Source organism: Euprymna scolopes, chromosome 42, assembly GCF_053919585.1.
Source record: "Euprymna scolopes isolate OS-2025 chromosome 42, ASM5391958v1, whole genome shotgun sequence".
NCBI classification, from domain to species: Eukaryota; Metazoa; Mollusca; class Cephalopoda; order Sepiida; family Sepiolidae; genus Euprymna; species Euprymna scolopes.
In genome coordinates, this window is record NC_136523.1 from 9,382,926 (window position 1) to 9,401,579 (window position 18,654).

The following is an 18,654-nucleotide window of genomic DNA, read 5'->3' on the forward strand; positions in this document are numbered from 1 at the left end:
AGAACATATGCAGTGGAGAAACAACTGTCAACAACGACTAATAATCTATGTTTGCCTATAATTAAACTAAATTCTATCAACAAAGGTTCTTCCCTCGAGTTCCCCGTCCGTGAAACACAATACCGCAGTGCTGCTTTCAGCTGATTATAACATAGTCATTTTTAAATCTAATTCATACAATTTCTGGTTTAGCTTTCATATTTAATAATCATGATGTTGTCTCAACTGCATTTTGAGTCTTGATAAACGGTGAGGTTCTTTAATAACAAAAAAAACTACGACATATGCCCGAGCCGGTTTTATATTTTTATTTTTTATATAATTAATTCTTATAGAATTCATATTTTTATATTGCCATCCAGATTACTGTTAATGTTTGAGTTAAGCATTTTTGCTGAAAATATATTTTCCGACTCTTACAAGAAAAAAAGAACCTCATCTATTTTCCCAAACGTTACCATAAGTCAGGGAAGGCAAGAATCTAAAACACACTATTTCTAAAACAAATAAGCAGAAAATAAATGAAAACGCGTACATGAATACCAATTTTATCATTAAGCGTGAGAAAAAAATGTTTGATATGGCCGAGATCTTTGTGATTAACTCTTCTGATCTAGAGCATGTTGTGGAATGGGGAAAATGGTGGCTGGTTAATTTTAATGCATCTAAAACCAATTTTTTTCTCTTTCCATCATTAGCACTCGCACTTGCTCTAATTGAAATGGACGGCTCTCGTCGTAAAGAAGATCTATGCTTTGACCTTCACCCCTGATCTGGAATGGAGCACATACACCCAAACCGTTGATAATGTCGCCAGAATAATGGGTGAAACATTTTACCCCTGCAGTAGATATCTCACTCCCGATGCAATCCTTTACCCATATAAAAACTATTTCCATTATTAACTATTACTATATTGTCCAATTGACTACTGTACATTCTTAATCCTTATCCTCGAGTGATTTCTGGGCCGTGCTTTCTATGTATAAAAAAGTCTAGAATGGAGTACCGTTGGTCGGAACTGCTCGGACTATCCTATCCTGCCAGAGTTCAAAACCAGCTTCGAAATCTGATGAGTGATGTCTATTTCTTTTCCCTGCAAACTCTGTCTCATAGAGGAGATGTTTTTATTCTGTTTCTTCTCTATCGTTATTTTCATGGCAAGTGTTCGTCTGATTCCAATCCATGCCCCCCTTATTAAAATCTTAAAGAAAACACTCGTATAGCTACAACCACTATCAACAATTTCCTCAACAATATGTCGGTGCCTAAATCTAAATATAGACTCCGTTAATTAAGCTTTTCTCCTAGAATTGCTCCACTAGCTTGCTTTTCAGCTGTCTACAATATGGTTGGCTCAAAGTCCAATGAAAACAAATTTTCGTTAAAGAATGAAATTATACTAAATAATCACTACTAACGATTACGACACTGTTACCCTGATGATTTCTTTTACACCCATAAACACTTATCCTCGAGTGGCTTTCGGACCATGATAAATAGGTAACCCATTATAAAAAAGAGTTTTTTTTTTTTAACAAGTTGTTTTGTACATTAAATATATACATATCAAAAGCGTTATATTAAAGTTTTAGAGACTCCGAAATAAAAGTAAACGAACCGAATTATCGTCTCTGGTTCGGGATAATAGATTTTACCGTTCTCTGTACTTTGACGAAAAAGCCTTTCCCATATAGTATTGAAATGAATTACCTGTATAATGCCGCAAACTTATTAACCTAAAAAATATGCCTCAAAATAAAAAAAAGAAAAACATTTTTTTTTTTTTTTTTTGTAAATTGTTTTGGTCATTTTTAAAAGTGACTAGGGAGGCCTCGTCAAATTATTTAAATCCTCTAGATACAAATTCACAACAAACATCCTCATCTCAACGCCACGGTTTCTTTTCGCTTTCAACATTTTATAGAATTCATAACGTTTGATGGCCGAACTAACTTACCTGTGAAAAAAAATAAATCAAAAAACAGAGAAAAAATATCAAACCGTTTTATATGAAATCGCAAGAAGAGAGAATAAGACAATGCGTTGGAAACGGAAACAGAAGTAGCATTAGCTGCAAGTTGGATTGCAGCAATAGCAGTAGCTTTTGTGTAAAAGTTCCAATATAGCCGAATTAGCAAGGAGAGTGCAAGTAGCAAGAGCAGTAGCATTCCGTGCGCAAGCCGCGGTATCAGCAGGGGAACTTATCACTGTTTGGGGGAGAGCGAAAGAAAAGAAAAAATCTTGACTTGACTTTTAATTTTTTTTTTTTTTATTCGTGTTTCTTTCAATCGCTTTTAGTTAATAAGCCAGGGATTTGGACGTGGAAATCGTGAATGTGTGTACCTTACAAAAATGCCGGACTAACCACGAACAAAAGTAAGCGATAACACTTTAAAAAACATAATTGTTTGTAAAATTGAGTTTGTTGATATTTCTTTTTTGATTTTGTTGCTTATGTCTGTTATCTTTCCCAGCAGGGTATCCACACATCCTCCTATTTAGAATATACATGTTATCTTCTCCATCCTTCTGCCCCCTCCAAACGCACATACACGCGCGCGCGCACGCACACACACACACACACATATATATATATATATACCTATATATATATATACCTATCTCTATATATAATATTTTAACTCGACGGACGACAGTTTTCACGATGGGTAATAGTTAAAAAACATTTTAGTCGATGTAGGCTACGACATTAATCAGATTTACCCTGCCGAACTCGGGAATCATCTGTAAAACTCCGGAATCCGTACGGAATTTCGAAAGGAACACTTTATTTAACCCACGGGGGTAGCATTATCTCGTCCTATCAGACGTGTCCCGGTAGATGTCGCAATCGTATTTATAGCCTTGATAAACGGTGAAGTCTTTAATAACAGAAAGCTACGACCCATGCTCGAGCCGGCTTTATGTTTTTATTTTTTATATAATTCATTTTCTATAGAATTCATTTTGTATATTGCCAATCCAGACTTACCGTAAATGTTTCAGATAATTACTTTTACAGAAAGAATATTTTCCGACTTTTACAAGCAAACAATATCATTTATTTCCCCAAATGTAACCATAAGACAAGGAGGCACAAATCTAAAACACAATACTTTTAAAACAAATCTGCCAAAAAATAAATGCATACTCTAACCCGAACTACCACGTTATCATTAAGTGCGAGAAAAAAATGTTAGATATGAGCGCACCGAGAGTCGAACTTTCAACCTTCAGAAGAGTGTCACTTACAACTTAATTTCACTCAAGTCGAAAGCAGTCGTCCGAAGACTTTAAAAATATATACATTAACAATCCTTCTCTCAAAAATTTAGAAATATTTATACTTTCTCTCTTCTATGTACGAGGGTCGATCTAAAAGATAGACTTCGATATTTATAATTTTAAAGATTAACTTTAAACAGCTGCGAAAATGGGAATAGTACTCTTAAAATGAGCGACGTTTTGTGTTTCATAATTTATTTTTCTACATAGTCACTAACTTCTCAATGTAACTTTGCCGGTGACAAACATTTCCTATGTCGGTAAAGTCCGGAGCGCACTCAATTCTCTGCCGCCACACTAAAATTGTCTGAACCCATAGATTAACTGTACTGCCATCAACTATATCTGTTTCGTAAACGTTAAAAAGAGTTGCTGCTGAATTTTGTTTGGTTCGATCTTTTGTATGGTGGAATTCAATGACGCCTCTCTGCTTCTGACCCGCGTCCATAACAGGTGACTTATACTATAATTGTCATAGCGTAAATAATTTCAATAGAAAGATGAAAATATCATACCATGAATGCATAGGTTCATTCATCATAAAAATGCAATTTGCAATTTTTTCTTATATATCCAGGTGGAATAAAATAGGAGACATTACTTTTAGAATTATATATATATATATATATATATATATATATATATATGTGTGTGTGTGTGAGAGTGTGTGTGTACATATATGTGTGTGAGAGTGTGTGTGTACATATATGTGTGTGAGAGTGTGTGTGTACATATATGTGTGTGTGAGAGTGTGTGTACATATATGTGTGTGAGAGTGTGTGTACATATATGTGTGTGAGAGTGTGTGTGTACATATATGTGTGTGTGAGAGAGTGTGAGTGTACATATATAGATATATATGTGTATGTGAGAGTGTGTATGTACATATATATGTGTGTGTGAGAGTGTGAGTGTACATATATATATATATGTGTGTATGTGAGAGTGTGTATGTACATATATATATATGTGTGTGTGAGAGTGTGTGTGTACATATATATATATATGTGTGTGTGTGAGAGTTTATGTGTACATATATATATCTGTATATATATATGTGTGTGTGTGAGAGTGTGTTTACATATATATATGTATATATATGTGTGAGTGTGTGTGTGTACATATATATATGTGTGTGTGTGTGAGAGTGTGTGTATTCATATATATATGTATATATATATATGTGTTTGTGAGAGTGTGCGTATACATATATATATATATGTGTTTGTGAGAGTGTGCGTGTACATATATATATATATGTATATATATGTGTGTGTGAGAGTGTGTGTGTACATATATATATATATATATATATACATATATGTACTTATGTGTGTAGTGTGTACATACGTATGTACTTATGTGTGTACATATGTATGTACTTATGTATGTGTGTACATATGTGTGTGTATATATGTGTGTGTGTGTATGTATGTATATCTGTATATACGGCTAATAGAAGATTGGTGGCCATTTTTGAATTCTAGGAACTGTATGCGTTTTCCGCTTATCTCGGCATTGTTTCCAGTCGTCCTGAACATCCACTTGTCACTGGTATTCAACAATGTCGACTTGGGAGAGGTGCGGCTGAGGATTGTGCAACTCTGGACCCCAAAAATTCACGCGCAGGCACCTTACAGTGGGTATCCATAGTCTGTCAAGACTGAAAGAAGCCTTTTTTTTATAATCACGTTGACACACTGGTTCTCATCAAATCACCGGATGTGCAACGTTGAGCTTGGCTAGTATCAGATGGTTGACCATTTGGGAATTCTAGGCGTTATATTCGCTTTCCGATCTCGACGTTAATTCCAGTCATCCTTAATCTCCACTTGCCACTGGTATTTAACAATGTCAACTCAGGGAAGGTGTGGTTGGGATTGCACAATTCTTGCCAAAATAAAAAAAAGATAAATAAATAAAAAAAGAAATAACGGACAGAAACCCTTACAGAGGGTATCCACAGTCTGTCAAGACTGAAGGAAGCCTTTATTTTATAGCTGTATATGCATTTTCCTTAAAAAAAATATACGTTTATAATGTATATATTCAATAAGGCTATCTTAAAATTGAAACGGTTGAATTTAGCTCAATTAACATGGATTTACACTTTGAGTGCATATCTAACTTTATTAAAAATTTCAAAATCGCAGGACTATACATTTCATTCACATTCATATTGTTTAAATTAAATGAATGTTTACCTTGACAAGTTGTTTAATTATAACAATATGAATTTGCATTAAGCGTACACTCCTGTGATTTTTAAATGTTTAATAAATTGTATAACTGTAGCTGTAACGACATACAAATAGCAGCCATAAAGGGAACCGAATCTATTCTTAAAAGAGCCCTCTGATATAAATTTAAATCATAACAGAATCAAGTGTTAGCTCCAGGAGGGATCCCCTTGATATCTTAAAACTTACTGAAGTCAAATAAAAAAAATATATAAATATATATAAAGATATTCATATGCATATATGTGTATCTCTCTCTCTATATATATGTGTGTGTGTGTGTGTGTATGTGGGGGTGTGTATTATTTATTTTTTATGCATAATTTTATGATCTACGTAAATTTTTTGTACTCTTTCAGTGTTTACTTCACAATAGTGATGGATGCGTAAGTAGAGATAGCCTGCATATTTTGCCACATATATTGTAAAATTAAATATACGTTTATACATGTGTGTGTTGATGTGTGTATGTGTGCTGTACACCGTTTTGACCATATACATACATATGCCTGCGTAACTTTATACATACAACACTTCTTGTATAGTTTAATATATACGTTAATGCTGTACATGTGTGTGTGTGTGTGTGTGTGTGTGTGTGTGTGTGTGTGTGTGTGAAGGAATTAGATTGCAATTATTTTCTCAAAGTGAATATGACAAAATCTCCACGTTCATAGCAGGCGGAATAATTTACAAAAAAAAAAAAAAAAAAAATCACAAACTTCATTTCCAGGAATGTTCAAGTCATCAAAATACGCCCCTCAGATGTCTTCATTTTTTTTACATATATTTAACCTAGTGAATACTTTTTTTTATATTTGAAAACATATTACAAACTCAAATGCGTGTACAAACATATAAAATATTTTTGTATTCAGTAAATACACACACACCCACAAACACATACACACACACTATATATATATATATATATATATATATTTATATAATTAGTTATTTTTTGGAAAAAGAAATCAAGCAGAGTGCTCAATTAAAAGGATAAAAAACACCTTGGATTGCTTCTAAGTATTTCTGAAGGTTCTTTTTTTTATTAAACCAGTTGCTCTTATCACAACCGGTATAATGTTTATTTCTTTCAGAGACCATATGGGTGTGTATGTGTGTGTTTATATAAGCATATATATATATATATATATATATATATATATATATATATATATATATATATACTTATATATATATATGCGTGTTTGTATATGTATATGTATATACATATATATATGTGTGTGTATATGTATATGTATATACATATATATATGTGTGTGCGTATATGTATATGTATATACATATATATATATGTGTGTGTGTATATGTATATGTATATACATATATATATGTGTGTGCATATATGTATATGTATATACATATATATATGTGTGTGTGTATATGTATATGTATATACATATATATATATGTGTGTGTATATGTATATGTATATACATATATATATGTGTGTGTATATGTATATGTATATACATATATACATGTGTGTGTGTATGTATATGTATATACATATATATGTGTGTGTGTATATGTATATGTATATACATATATACATGTGTGTATATGTATATGTATATACATATATATATATGTGTGTGTGTATATGTATATGTAGATACATATATATATGTGTGTGTATATGTATATGTATATACATATATATATATGTATATATATATATATATATGTATATATGTACATGCATGAGTAATACGTGAAACTTGCAATTCATCACACGCGTGTTATACTATACATTACTCTCTATTTCTTTGCATTTCTCTGTCACAATATTTTGTATCCCTCTTTCCCTCTCTCTCCTTTGTATTATCTTTTTTGCTCGCTCTCAATTTTCTATATAAATCCTAAAGTGAAGCCTATTACATTTTAACTCAAATCGTTGAAGATCTTTAGTGCGTTGTACTATATAAAAAAAAACGAGATTTTGTGATACATGTTCTACTTTCGACATAGTCAGCATTCTTCTTAATTCACTTGAAGATCGCTGTTCCAGGGCGGTGAGAGCGCCCTCTGTGAAACGAGAATCGTTTCACAGTAAAGCGCCCTGTATTTTTTCAAAAAAGAAAGTTAAAAAGTTACGGAGATAACATTAGTACCATTAAAGCACCTACCTCTGTGCCCCAAACCTTTTATTTTTTTCAAAGTAACTACAATTTTCAATGCACTTATGCTAGTAATTAAATGTCGCATCTCTGCTTCTGATACATAAGTCCATGACAGATCTTGGTTTTGAGAGTTTACACTCTCGATATCTGCAAGTGAAAGATTATAAAGTAATTGATGCATATATATATATATATATATATATATATATATATATATATATATATATATATATATACATACATATATAACAAACTTACTCAAATAATATAACATGTGGCACCAGGCCTACAAAAGTGCATAGACAGCGAATCCAATACAGCAATTCGCGTTTTGCTTGAAGAGTGATCGGCGGGAAAGCTCATAGTATTAAAGAGAAAATGTAAAAATCCCACTTTTGTAAGACATATATATATATATATATATATATATATATATATATATATATATATATATATATATATATATATATAAAAGTGAACGTGTCTGTCTGTCTGTCTGTGTACATTTTCCTACGCAATAACTCTGTCAATTTTTAGTCTATAGACTCGATATTTGAAATACCGGGTACTGAGATTTGGGAAAATCGATGTGACGGGGGTCAGCCAGAAATTTGGCTGTTAAGGGGTCAAATTTCAACGATTTGACCTTTAAGAACTCTACCAAACTCCTCCGACAATTTTGGGTCTAGACACTTGAAATTTTAGATATAGGTTCCTTGAACCTGGATCTAACTTGATAAAGTGATTTGAGCCCGAAACAATAAATTTTAAGGGGTCATAATGACGGTCAAATTAAAAAAAAAATGTACTCTTTTTTTTTTTTTTTGCTCAGCATACACCTCCAAACATCCGGGCAACGCCGGGCTGAAATGCTAGTATATATATATATATGTGTGTGTGTGTGTGTGTGTGTGTGTGTGTGTGTGATTAGATTGCATACTTTTGTTTTCTATATCTATATAACTTTAATCATTAATTGTATACATGTGTGTGCGAGGCTGTCTTTGTGAAAGTATTTAAGCGTTAACCAAGAACTAAGAATGAATAGGATATAGTTATATATTTAAATTGTTTATCACAAGCAAAATCTTTGTGTGGATAGATAAAAAACACATACTAAATATGGATGCAAGTATAAATGAAAAATAATCATTCCAAATTGAAAATTTTTGTTTTGACTTTTTTCGCACGCGCAGTTTAATTTATACCTTGGAGTGGTTTAATTTTTAATCATTCTTATCTATCCGGGCATAGCTTCAACGAAAGCGATGCGACTGGTGCGCTAAATATTTTGGTTCCGTTTCTAGTTTATTCCATGCAAGTCTTTTTTTTTGGGGGGGATATCTTTAAATCAGTACTCTATATTAGGCACAATATAATATTCAATAGATAAGTTCATTTGTAGTAATAAATGCAAAATCTGCTTGAATTAAGACATATTTAAACGCATTTTACGATCGAGCCGGTGTCATTTGCCAATGTATAATAGACACATACACTTCGACTTTGTATTTTACACACAATTATATATATATATATAATTGTATTTTGTGTACAGAAAGTTGTTAGATGAGATAATCTGTGGTACCGTCGGTTTCAATATATATATATATATATAATTGTATTTTGTGTACAGAAAGTTGTTAGATGAGATAATCTGTGGTACCGTCGGTTTCAAGCCCGATAATTAGAACCGTTTTAGATATCCATATCATGATCTCCTCAGCTAATACTCAAATGTCTCATCTAACAACTTTCTGTCCACAAAATACAAAATATAAATATGCTCTTATTATTCGGATTTGCTTTTTAATTGAGCACTCTCCTGTGTTTCTTTTTCAAAAAAAAAAAAAAAACAATCATATATATATATCTATAATATAGAGCTGATTGTGCGTGTGTGTGTGTGTGTGTGTGTGTGTGTATGTGTGTGTGTGTCTGGTCACGAATAGGCTACTATATGGTTGACTATTTTAAAAAACTGATTACATATAATGATAGAAGATGTATCGAGACACAGGAACGGGTATTTATATCTGGCAGAACAGTGGTTCATTAAAATTGTGGGGTCTGCGTTCGCGCCTGGTCTACAAAGTATGGAAATAAAAAATTAAAAATTAAAAAAAAAATGTTTACAAGTGTTTTTGATATAGATATACATAATAATACTTTGATAAGTATGTTTTAACTTAAACAGGAACGGTATAATAAAATTGTGGGGTCTGCTTTCGCGCCTGGCTTCCATAGAAGGGAAATAGGCACAACCTTAAATAAAGACTTTTCATATCTATCTGCGTAAGTATACTTTGATAATTATGTTTCAGTTTCAAGAAATATGGTATAATACAATTATGGGGCGTTCGTTCGCGCCTGACCTCCATAGAATGGAAATATGTCACAAAGTTTAACAAGGTTTTTTAATATAGAATATTGTGATAAATGTTTCAGTGTTAACAGGTATGGTGTAATAAATTATGCGTTTTATCTATTTTATTTTTACTTTCATCATAATTTGCTTTTGTTTTGATACCCCCAAATTCGAAGCTATCTCTTTACAACCCTTCCTTTTCATAACCTATCATACTTTCATGAATCAGAGTCCATTTTCTGTAGGCTGTTTTTGAACCCAGTCAACTACGGAAATTTTTGCTATATATATATATATATATATATATATATATATATATATATATATATATATATATATATATATATATACTAGACGTTTTACTGCTGGAAAACGGACAACGATATTATCCATTCATTTAAAATTTGTTTTTACTTTTAGGTTGAAAATTGTTAAATAACTGTATATTTTCTCCATAAATACTCATCCGTCTATTAATGTATCTTTATCTCTAACTGTAAATAGAAATGATACCATGATAATTTATTCGCTGCACATTAAATTTACAAATTTCTAAAAGAAATTTATCTCAAATTTCTTGATAGGAAACATTGCTATTACGCTGAATATAATGTTTACAATATATATTTTAACTGCTTGTCTTTCTTCTCTTTTAGTGTTGCTCCCTTTTTTTCTCCCTCCCGAACTCCACCTTCAAAGTTTTAACCATCGTACGCTCTTTTTTTCCATCATTTTCTTTTTATCCCCATACATCTATTCCTATCCGTGTCTAGTTGAATATTTTCAACTCCCCCTCGCCTCTTACCATCTTCTAATGTTTATTACCTCTTAAAACTTAACTGTTGTCGAATGAGAATTGAAAATCCCCCCCTACTTTTTCTTCTTTTTTCTTTCTTTATGCTTCGTCTACTATCGTTTTTTTTAATCATAATAACAATTTCTGCAAAGTCTGATGAAGTTACTGGGTCGTTGATACGATTCGGTAACCGAAACAGGTGTAACTAAGCAGAACATCTAATAATTTCGCCCTTTAAAAATGTTTTTAAATTTTGAGAACTGCCTACGAATTTAAAAAAATATTGATCACCTGGCCTTGTTACAAAATCAAGGCTATCTCTCACTCGATCACTATAGATCGTTTAAATTAAGTCTGAACTTTATATATTTCTTTATTTTCGCTTCATGCCGCGGTGGATGACGACCTCGCTAGCGGAGCTAATGGTATATTAGTTATTAAGGTTTGGATCTTACAAACATTCGTAATCAACACTTACTTCACTGATAATTGCAAAAGCATTAAACACTGTTGTATTAAAAATATTTACAATTTATGTGTGTATATATATATGTGTGTATATATATATATATATATATATATATATATATATATATATATATGTATCATTTTGTATGACGCGGTGGGTCTCTTTAAACAAAAACTTCCTGGAACATATATATGTAACCAATAATCTTTGTATAATAAGCAGTTTATATATACAGTCCTGGTCAGAAAAACCACTTAAGAAAGTAAGTGCTTACGCATATTATCGAATTTTTAATCAAACAAATCGTTGAAACCATTGCCAAAAGGGAAATATGATGGAAAAAAATGAAATCTGCTTCATTCGAAACCTTAAACCTGATCTAATAATTATTTTTAAAAAAACAAACATTTTTACCTGGTGAAAATGATAAAACCTCTGTTAATTTATCTAACAAAAGGCAATTATAAATTACTAAAAAGGATCTCAGTATTTAGTATAGTCTCCATTATTACGAATTATTTCAAAAATTCTCTTCGGCATGCTTGCGACTACGTTTTTTATCAGTTGCGAAGGAATTATATCCCATGTACTGAAAACTGAATCAGAAAGTTCCTTTATCGAATGATACTAGGTTTCATCCTTGAACACTCTTCTTTTGCCATCCATCTCCAAGGATTTTCAATGGGATTGAGGTTCGCAGAACATGCTGGATGATCTAACAATTCTATTATTTGAAGAAAAGTATTCTCGTGCTTGTTGCAGCGTTGTCATGCTGGAAAATCCAATTACTTCCACACAGACGTTGACCTTCAGTCCTGATAGAAGCATTTTCAAACATTGAAATGTACTTCAATGATGTTCGCCGGCCTTTCACTACTTGCAACTTTAGGGTCCCAGCTGACGAGAAAACACCCCAGATCATTAAAGTCCCTCCTCCACTATGCCGATTGAAAAAGTCTTTTTGGGCAAAGTTTTATCATGCCAATAGTGTTGAAATCCATCTGGACCATTTTGATTAAACTTTTTCTCATCGGAGAAAATTACATTTTCCCACTGCTTTTCATTCCAAGTCTGATATTTGGCGACATATTTAAGTCGGTTAGTTTTGTGCTGTTCAAGAAGATGTGGTTTCTGCAGTCGCTTTAAATGATTGAAACCCTTAATATTCAGATGCCTTCTGATGCTGTTTGGCTTTTCAATCGACTTGAGCTCATACTGGAGTTTTTTTAAAACTTCTTTTGATACAGCGATCCAGTGATGGGGTTATTTTATTGGGGGTCGACCTGGACTCTTTCTGTGCCCATATTTATCTGGATTTCTTAAAAAAAATGTGATGACTGTTTTGCTGCGATTCACTTCGTTTGCAATGGATCTATTGGAGAGTCCACCCCTATTAAGCTCAAAGATCCTTCTTCTCTCAAACTCTGATAATGGTTTCCCTGTTGCCATTTATAAGTTAGTAAGATGGGTTTTTTTTAATCTACTAACAAATTAGTTTTAGTAACATAGAAAGCTTTTCGTATTCATTTTTTCAAAACTAGCCGATTTTATTAAAGTGGTCTTATCATTTTGACCAGGTGAAAATGTTTGTTTTTAAAAAATAATTATTAGATCAGGGTTAAGGTTTCAAATGAAGCAGATTTAATTTTTTCTATCATATTTTCCCTTTTGGCAATGGTCTCAACCATTTGTTTGATTAAAAATTCGATAATATGCGTAAACTCTTACTTTCTTGTGTGTGTCTGCGTGTGTGTGTGTGTGTCTGCGTGTGCGTTTGTAAAAGTCACTTGGGGTATTTGAGAAGCGTGTGTGTGTGTGTGTGTGTGCGCCCACACGTGTGTATATATGTATGTTATGGGGCGGAGGGCGGATACTTTGGAAAACCTCTCTGAAAAGTAAATGTCCTGTTTAAACGAACACATAACCCCACATAAATAAAGCTGCAACAAATTCAACAATTAACGGCAATACATATTTAATGAAATAAAACATGATATATTAACTTAAATTTAATTTAGAATAAAAATAAAAATTTAAATAAAAATAAAAAGATGAAGATGAAATTTAAATAAATATAAAATACAAACTTTAAACGAATTATTAAAAATTATCTTCTCTATATAAATAAAATGAACTCATTTTTTCCCGTCGGATTTTGACCCTTATAGGATTAAAAATTAAGATATTTCATGCAAATATAATATGCACAAACGGCAGAACAATATCTGAGGTGTGTTATAGGCTTATTATTTATCACATTCCTCGATAATCTTAGATTTCTATAATTTTCTGCTGAGAAGTCACGGCCAAAATCGGTTAAGATTAATGGAAGTGGTAAAATATTTTCTCGCTAATAAATTCCTCCTCCCCCTGCCACCACTTAACACCGTTTGGGGATCGTTCACAAGGAACAGTTGAGAAGAGAACACCGGTTTGGCTTCGTAGTTCTTTCATGTGAACTTATTTAAAATCACTAAACAAAGCTGCAGTGCTCTGTGGCGTAGTGGTTAGCGTGCTGGACAATTCACATTATATTTTCACGTTCGCGCCGACCTACTGTATTCGTTTTTTTTGTTTTTGTTTTTTCCTAAACAACTGGAATTGACTTTTCTTGGTGGCCGAACTGTTAACGTTGCAGATGTTTTTTGTTTTTTTTCACACTTTATTTTCCTACTTTTACTCATGACTCCGGGTTTGATCCTTCCTACTTACCTACCATAACATGTTTTAAAATTCCCCCCCGTCCCGAAAACAAACACTCGGGCAACGCCGGGTACCCCCGCTAGTTTTTAAATATAATAGAATAAATCCGGAAAGGATAAGGGCAACAGGAGAAACCTTTCACATCGTGATTTTCGGAAAATTCGTAGGGAAGTCAACCGAAACTCAAACAGCACCAGTGCTTCCATTTTTGCAAGAACGTTCAAAAATATAACAGTATATTATATATAGTATGTCACTTCTGAAAATTTATTAATTTATCTAAATATATTGGTTTATATTAACGGATGTGTTTGTGTTATTTCGTCTACTGACACACTGTTTTTATTATCCACTTCATGTGTGTGTGTGTGTGTGTGCGTGCGTGCGTGTGTGTGTTTTGTGTGTATTTTTCACACAGGAATTATTTCTGAACTAAATTGGCAGAATGTTATAAATCTTAGAACACTCCGTGGGATTGTAATTCGGGTTGTAACTGGCATGTCGTCTAAATTTTGATAAGTTCAATTTTAATTCATGGGTTGAGAATTGATATTATTTTTATTATTTTAACTACAGCTCACATATTTAGTTATTTTTATTTACCGCGTTTCGGCCAATATAACTTCCTATTTCTACAACATACGGCATAATAACGTTGGCACACCGATTCCTGTCAAATCACCGAATTTAACAAACGTCGAGCTTAGTTATTCCAAAAATGGGTGACCAATTTGGGAATTCAAGGTTCTGTATGTAGGAGAACGTCGACACCTCCCAGCACGAACTGCAAAACCGTAACGTCGTTATCTCCCCTAACGCAGATATTCATGCGACGGGGGACCGCTTGTGAATCTTATACTCGTATGAAAATTTCCTCTTTTGGAGAAAGCCGGTGAAACCCGAATATGGTTAGTGTCGACCAACACTACTTTCTACAAATTTATCTTGTCTAATCTTATGGTTGCTTATATTTAGGTTAATGGAAATGCCATATTGCGTTTTGTATCTATGCGTACCTTTACATTGGATGATTTTGATTGTGGAACTCAGATATCTATATTTTTTTAATCCATGAGTGTTGACTGCTCTTGTTACCTTAGCCTTGATTTGGTATGGGATCCTAAGTAATTCTCAATTCTGTTTTGAGTGTAGCCCGCAGCTAAATTGTATCTTCAGCACCCAGAAGATTGTTACATACAACTGAATTTTACGAAGCTGCATTCCTCTGCCTGTTCTACAAGTACTTTAACGGTGAATGCTCTGACGAACTACAAGCACTTGAACCCCCTCGACATGAATACCCCCGACAAACCCGACAAGCAGCTAAATCCCACCCTTTCACAGTAGATATCTCTAGTTGTAAGAAAGCCTTCTACTCCAACAGTTTATTTCCCAGAACTGCTAAACTTTGGAACTCCCTTCCGGTATTCTACTTTCCCAACTGTACTGACATGCAGAAGTTCCAGCATAATGGGAACATAATCTTGTTACTAATCTTCCTTCATAATACCTCTGCAACTTATGTCCTCAATAGTAGTCTCTTGCTTCAAAGTGGTTCTGTGCCTTGTTTGGAGGTGAAAAAATAAGTAAAAAAAATAAAACTACATCATAGGCTCTTTCGCAAAGAAGGATGGTTGTCTGTGTGATCGAGTGTGCATGTGCAATGTGTGTGGGAGTGTGGGTGATTGTCAAATCCTGAGGATTGCTTCTGTAAGTCAGCTTCCAATAATACCAAATTATTGTAAATGTACAACACATTTAGACTCCTTCGCTTAGAAGTTGTAGTACAAAATTCATGATGATCAGTTAATTAGTTTAGTAATGAATCCTTTAATACAAATATCCAACTTTGTAAAAATAGAGGTAAAAAAATATGCGTTCGAGGACTGGTATTAGGAATATGTGGAGATTTCAGTTGGAATTTAAAGCTTATAAAACAAACAGCGTTGATTCTGGATATGACCTTAAACTATATCCAGTCGTGAAGCTCCAGCTTGCGGGCTTTGGGGAGTGTGGAGCCACCCTTTAATGACCATTGCTCTCAGGTCCACTCTGACCCGGAGTGGTAGTACCTGTTAGGGTCCTAACTATGGGTTAAATAGAAACAGACTTGAAAACAACAAATATATTATAGTAAAATATTTTTCATCAAAATCTTTGGATTCGGCATTAAATAACCTGAAAAGGGTTGATATGCCGTAAAACAAAACCAACCAACCAACTCTTCGTTAAACCAGATGCATTGAATAAAATATGTCATCTAATTTCATGAGATATCGTACTCATAAAAAAAAGTGAAGCAGAGGGAGTATGGTGAAGAAAAAGGTGATTTCACGTGAATGAATGGATAATCACCTTTTTCTTCACCATATTCCCTCTGCTTCACTTTTTTATCAAGTAATCTCTTTCACTTACTTGCAGTTTCATCAAATAATTTTGTATGCAAAATCCGATCCCGCATTTTGCTAATTCCTACCCTCTAATGATAAGGAAAGTATTCCTTCGAAACTTAAAAAAGTGCTCAGCTGAAGTAGCTTCAGTTCTCTCCAAACTCTACAACAAATGCCTTAATGAATCTTGCTTTCCGGGCTGTTGGAAAACTGCTTCTGTGGTACCAGTATTCAAGAATTCTGGCGAAAGAACTGACCCATTAAATTATCGTCCTATTAGCCTCCTCCCACTGTTTGCCAAAATATTTGAGACCTTAATTAACCATGCTCTTGTCCAGCACTTTACAGATGCTAAACTTCTGACCGACCAAAAATATGGATTTAGACAAACCCGTTCCACAGCAGACATCCTCACTGTAATCTCTGAACGCATATACCATTCAAAGCGGGAGAGGGCAGAGCGGTAGCTCTAGATATATCTAAGGCTTTTGACAGGGTACAGCATGAGTGTCTCCTCAGGAAGATTAGATCATACGGTATCTTAGATAAGAGAAAAATCCAGGTTGTCCTCGACGGTAGTACATCTAAACAATATGACATAAATGCGGGAGTGCCCCAGGGATCTATCCTTAGCCCTCTAGTGTTCCTGATATTCATAAATGACTTCCCCGACAACATTGCCTCTGAGATGGGTATATATGCTGATGACACCACACTCTATAGCAGGCACGACAGGAAAGCAAATAAACATATATCTAAAGTAATGGCAGAAACACTAGAGGATGACCTCCAATCAGTAGTGGAATGGGGACAAAAATGGAGGGCCATGTTCAATGCCGCCAAGACTAAACTAGTTTCATTCAATAATTACAAGACACCTTCTCTACAACCTATAGCAATGGCCAACGTCTCTTTATCTGAGAGTACGTATTTCAAGCTCCTTGGCATAACGTTCACCGGAAACATGAGTTGGAACAATTACATCGAGGGCATTGCCAGGGCCGCTGCAAGGAAGGTGGGCTCTCTCTACCGTGCTAGAAAACTACTAACACCCGAAAGTATCCTGTACCTCTATAAGGCAACCATTCGCCCATGTATGGAGTATTGCTGTCATATGTGGGCTGGTGCATCGGCTACTGGTCTCTCGCTTCTTGACAGGGTTCAAAAGAGAGTCGCAAATCTGATAGGCCCTTAACTGGCATCTAAGCTTCAGACTCTGTTCCATCGACGAAACGTTGCATCCCTCTGCCTGTTCTACAAGTATTTTAATGGTGAATGCTCTGATGAATTGCAAGCACTTGTGCCCCCACGAAGTGAACACCCCCAACAGACCCGACAAGCTGCAAAATCCCACCCCCACACTGTAGAGATCCCTAGATGTAAAAGATCTTTCTACTCCGGTAGTTTCTTCCCCAGAACCGCTAGACTTTGGAATTCCATTCCAGGTCACTGCTTCCCCAACTGTACTGACATGCAGAAGTTCAAGTGCAACGTGAACCAACATCTTGCTGCCCAAGTCCCTACATAGTACCCCAATAGTTGTTTCCCCTGATACTAGCCCCCTACACCAAAGTGGCAATGTGCCTTGTTTGGGGTGAAAATGTAATAAAAAAAACTGCGCGGATTAAGGACTATCCACTTATTAAGTGTTTTCTTTTCCGATTAAATATGTTTTTAACTCTTTTTCAAAGGGTTTTAACATGTTTTATTAACTAGTTGCTCATATTATAAGCTTCATCTCCTGTTTGGTTTTATCGAGCTTTATAAATATTAATTCTTTAATATTTATAATATACTTTAGTCTTACCATCTTGGACCATTTTGGTAAATTTAATTGTAATTTTTATATATATATATATATATATATATATATATATATATATAATTATTTTTTTACTATAATAATTAAATACCTACAGACACTAGTGTTTCATCCTTTCGGGATTCTTCAGTGCAGGGTGTCACAATTACTACCAGTCGAACGATTCGAACCCCGCGACACGAGACATCTCTGGCTCGATTAGCGGAGGCCGTATCCATTCGGCTACCATTAATCGTGTGAAATAGCGTTGAATTTTAAACATTTTAATTTAAATGTTCATTACGTCAGACAGACAGTGATCAAGTCGTTATACGACGATCTACGCATAAGAGCTAAATTGACCGACTTTTATTCAACAGAAAGTGCTCAACGATAAGAAACGTATTTCTTAAAGGGGCTGTCATAATTATTTTTTTACTATAATAATTAAA

The 18,654-nt window shown here is 33.9% G+C and overlaps 1 long non-coding RNA gene across 1 annotated transcript in view; it reads left to right on the plus strand.

Moving 5' to 3' along the window:
* The first annotated feature begins 2,113 nt into the window (after positions 1-2,113).
* LOC145266922 (uncharacterized) overlaps positions 2,114-18,654 on the plus strand; it is a 284,122-nt gene continuing 267,581 nt past the window's right edge. Inside the window, exon 1 of the long non-coding RNA XR_013864795.1 lies at positions 2,114-2,379. This is a non-coding gene — a long non-coding RNA (uncharacterized LOC145266922). The remainder of the gene's footprint in view (positions 2,380-18,654) is intronic.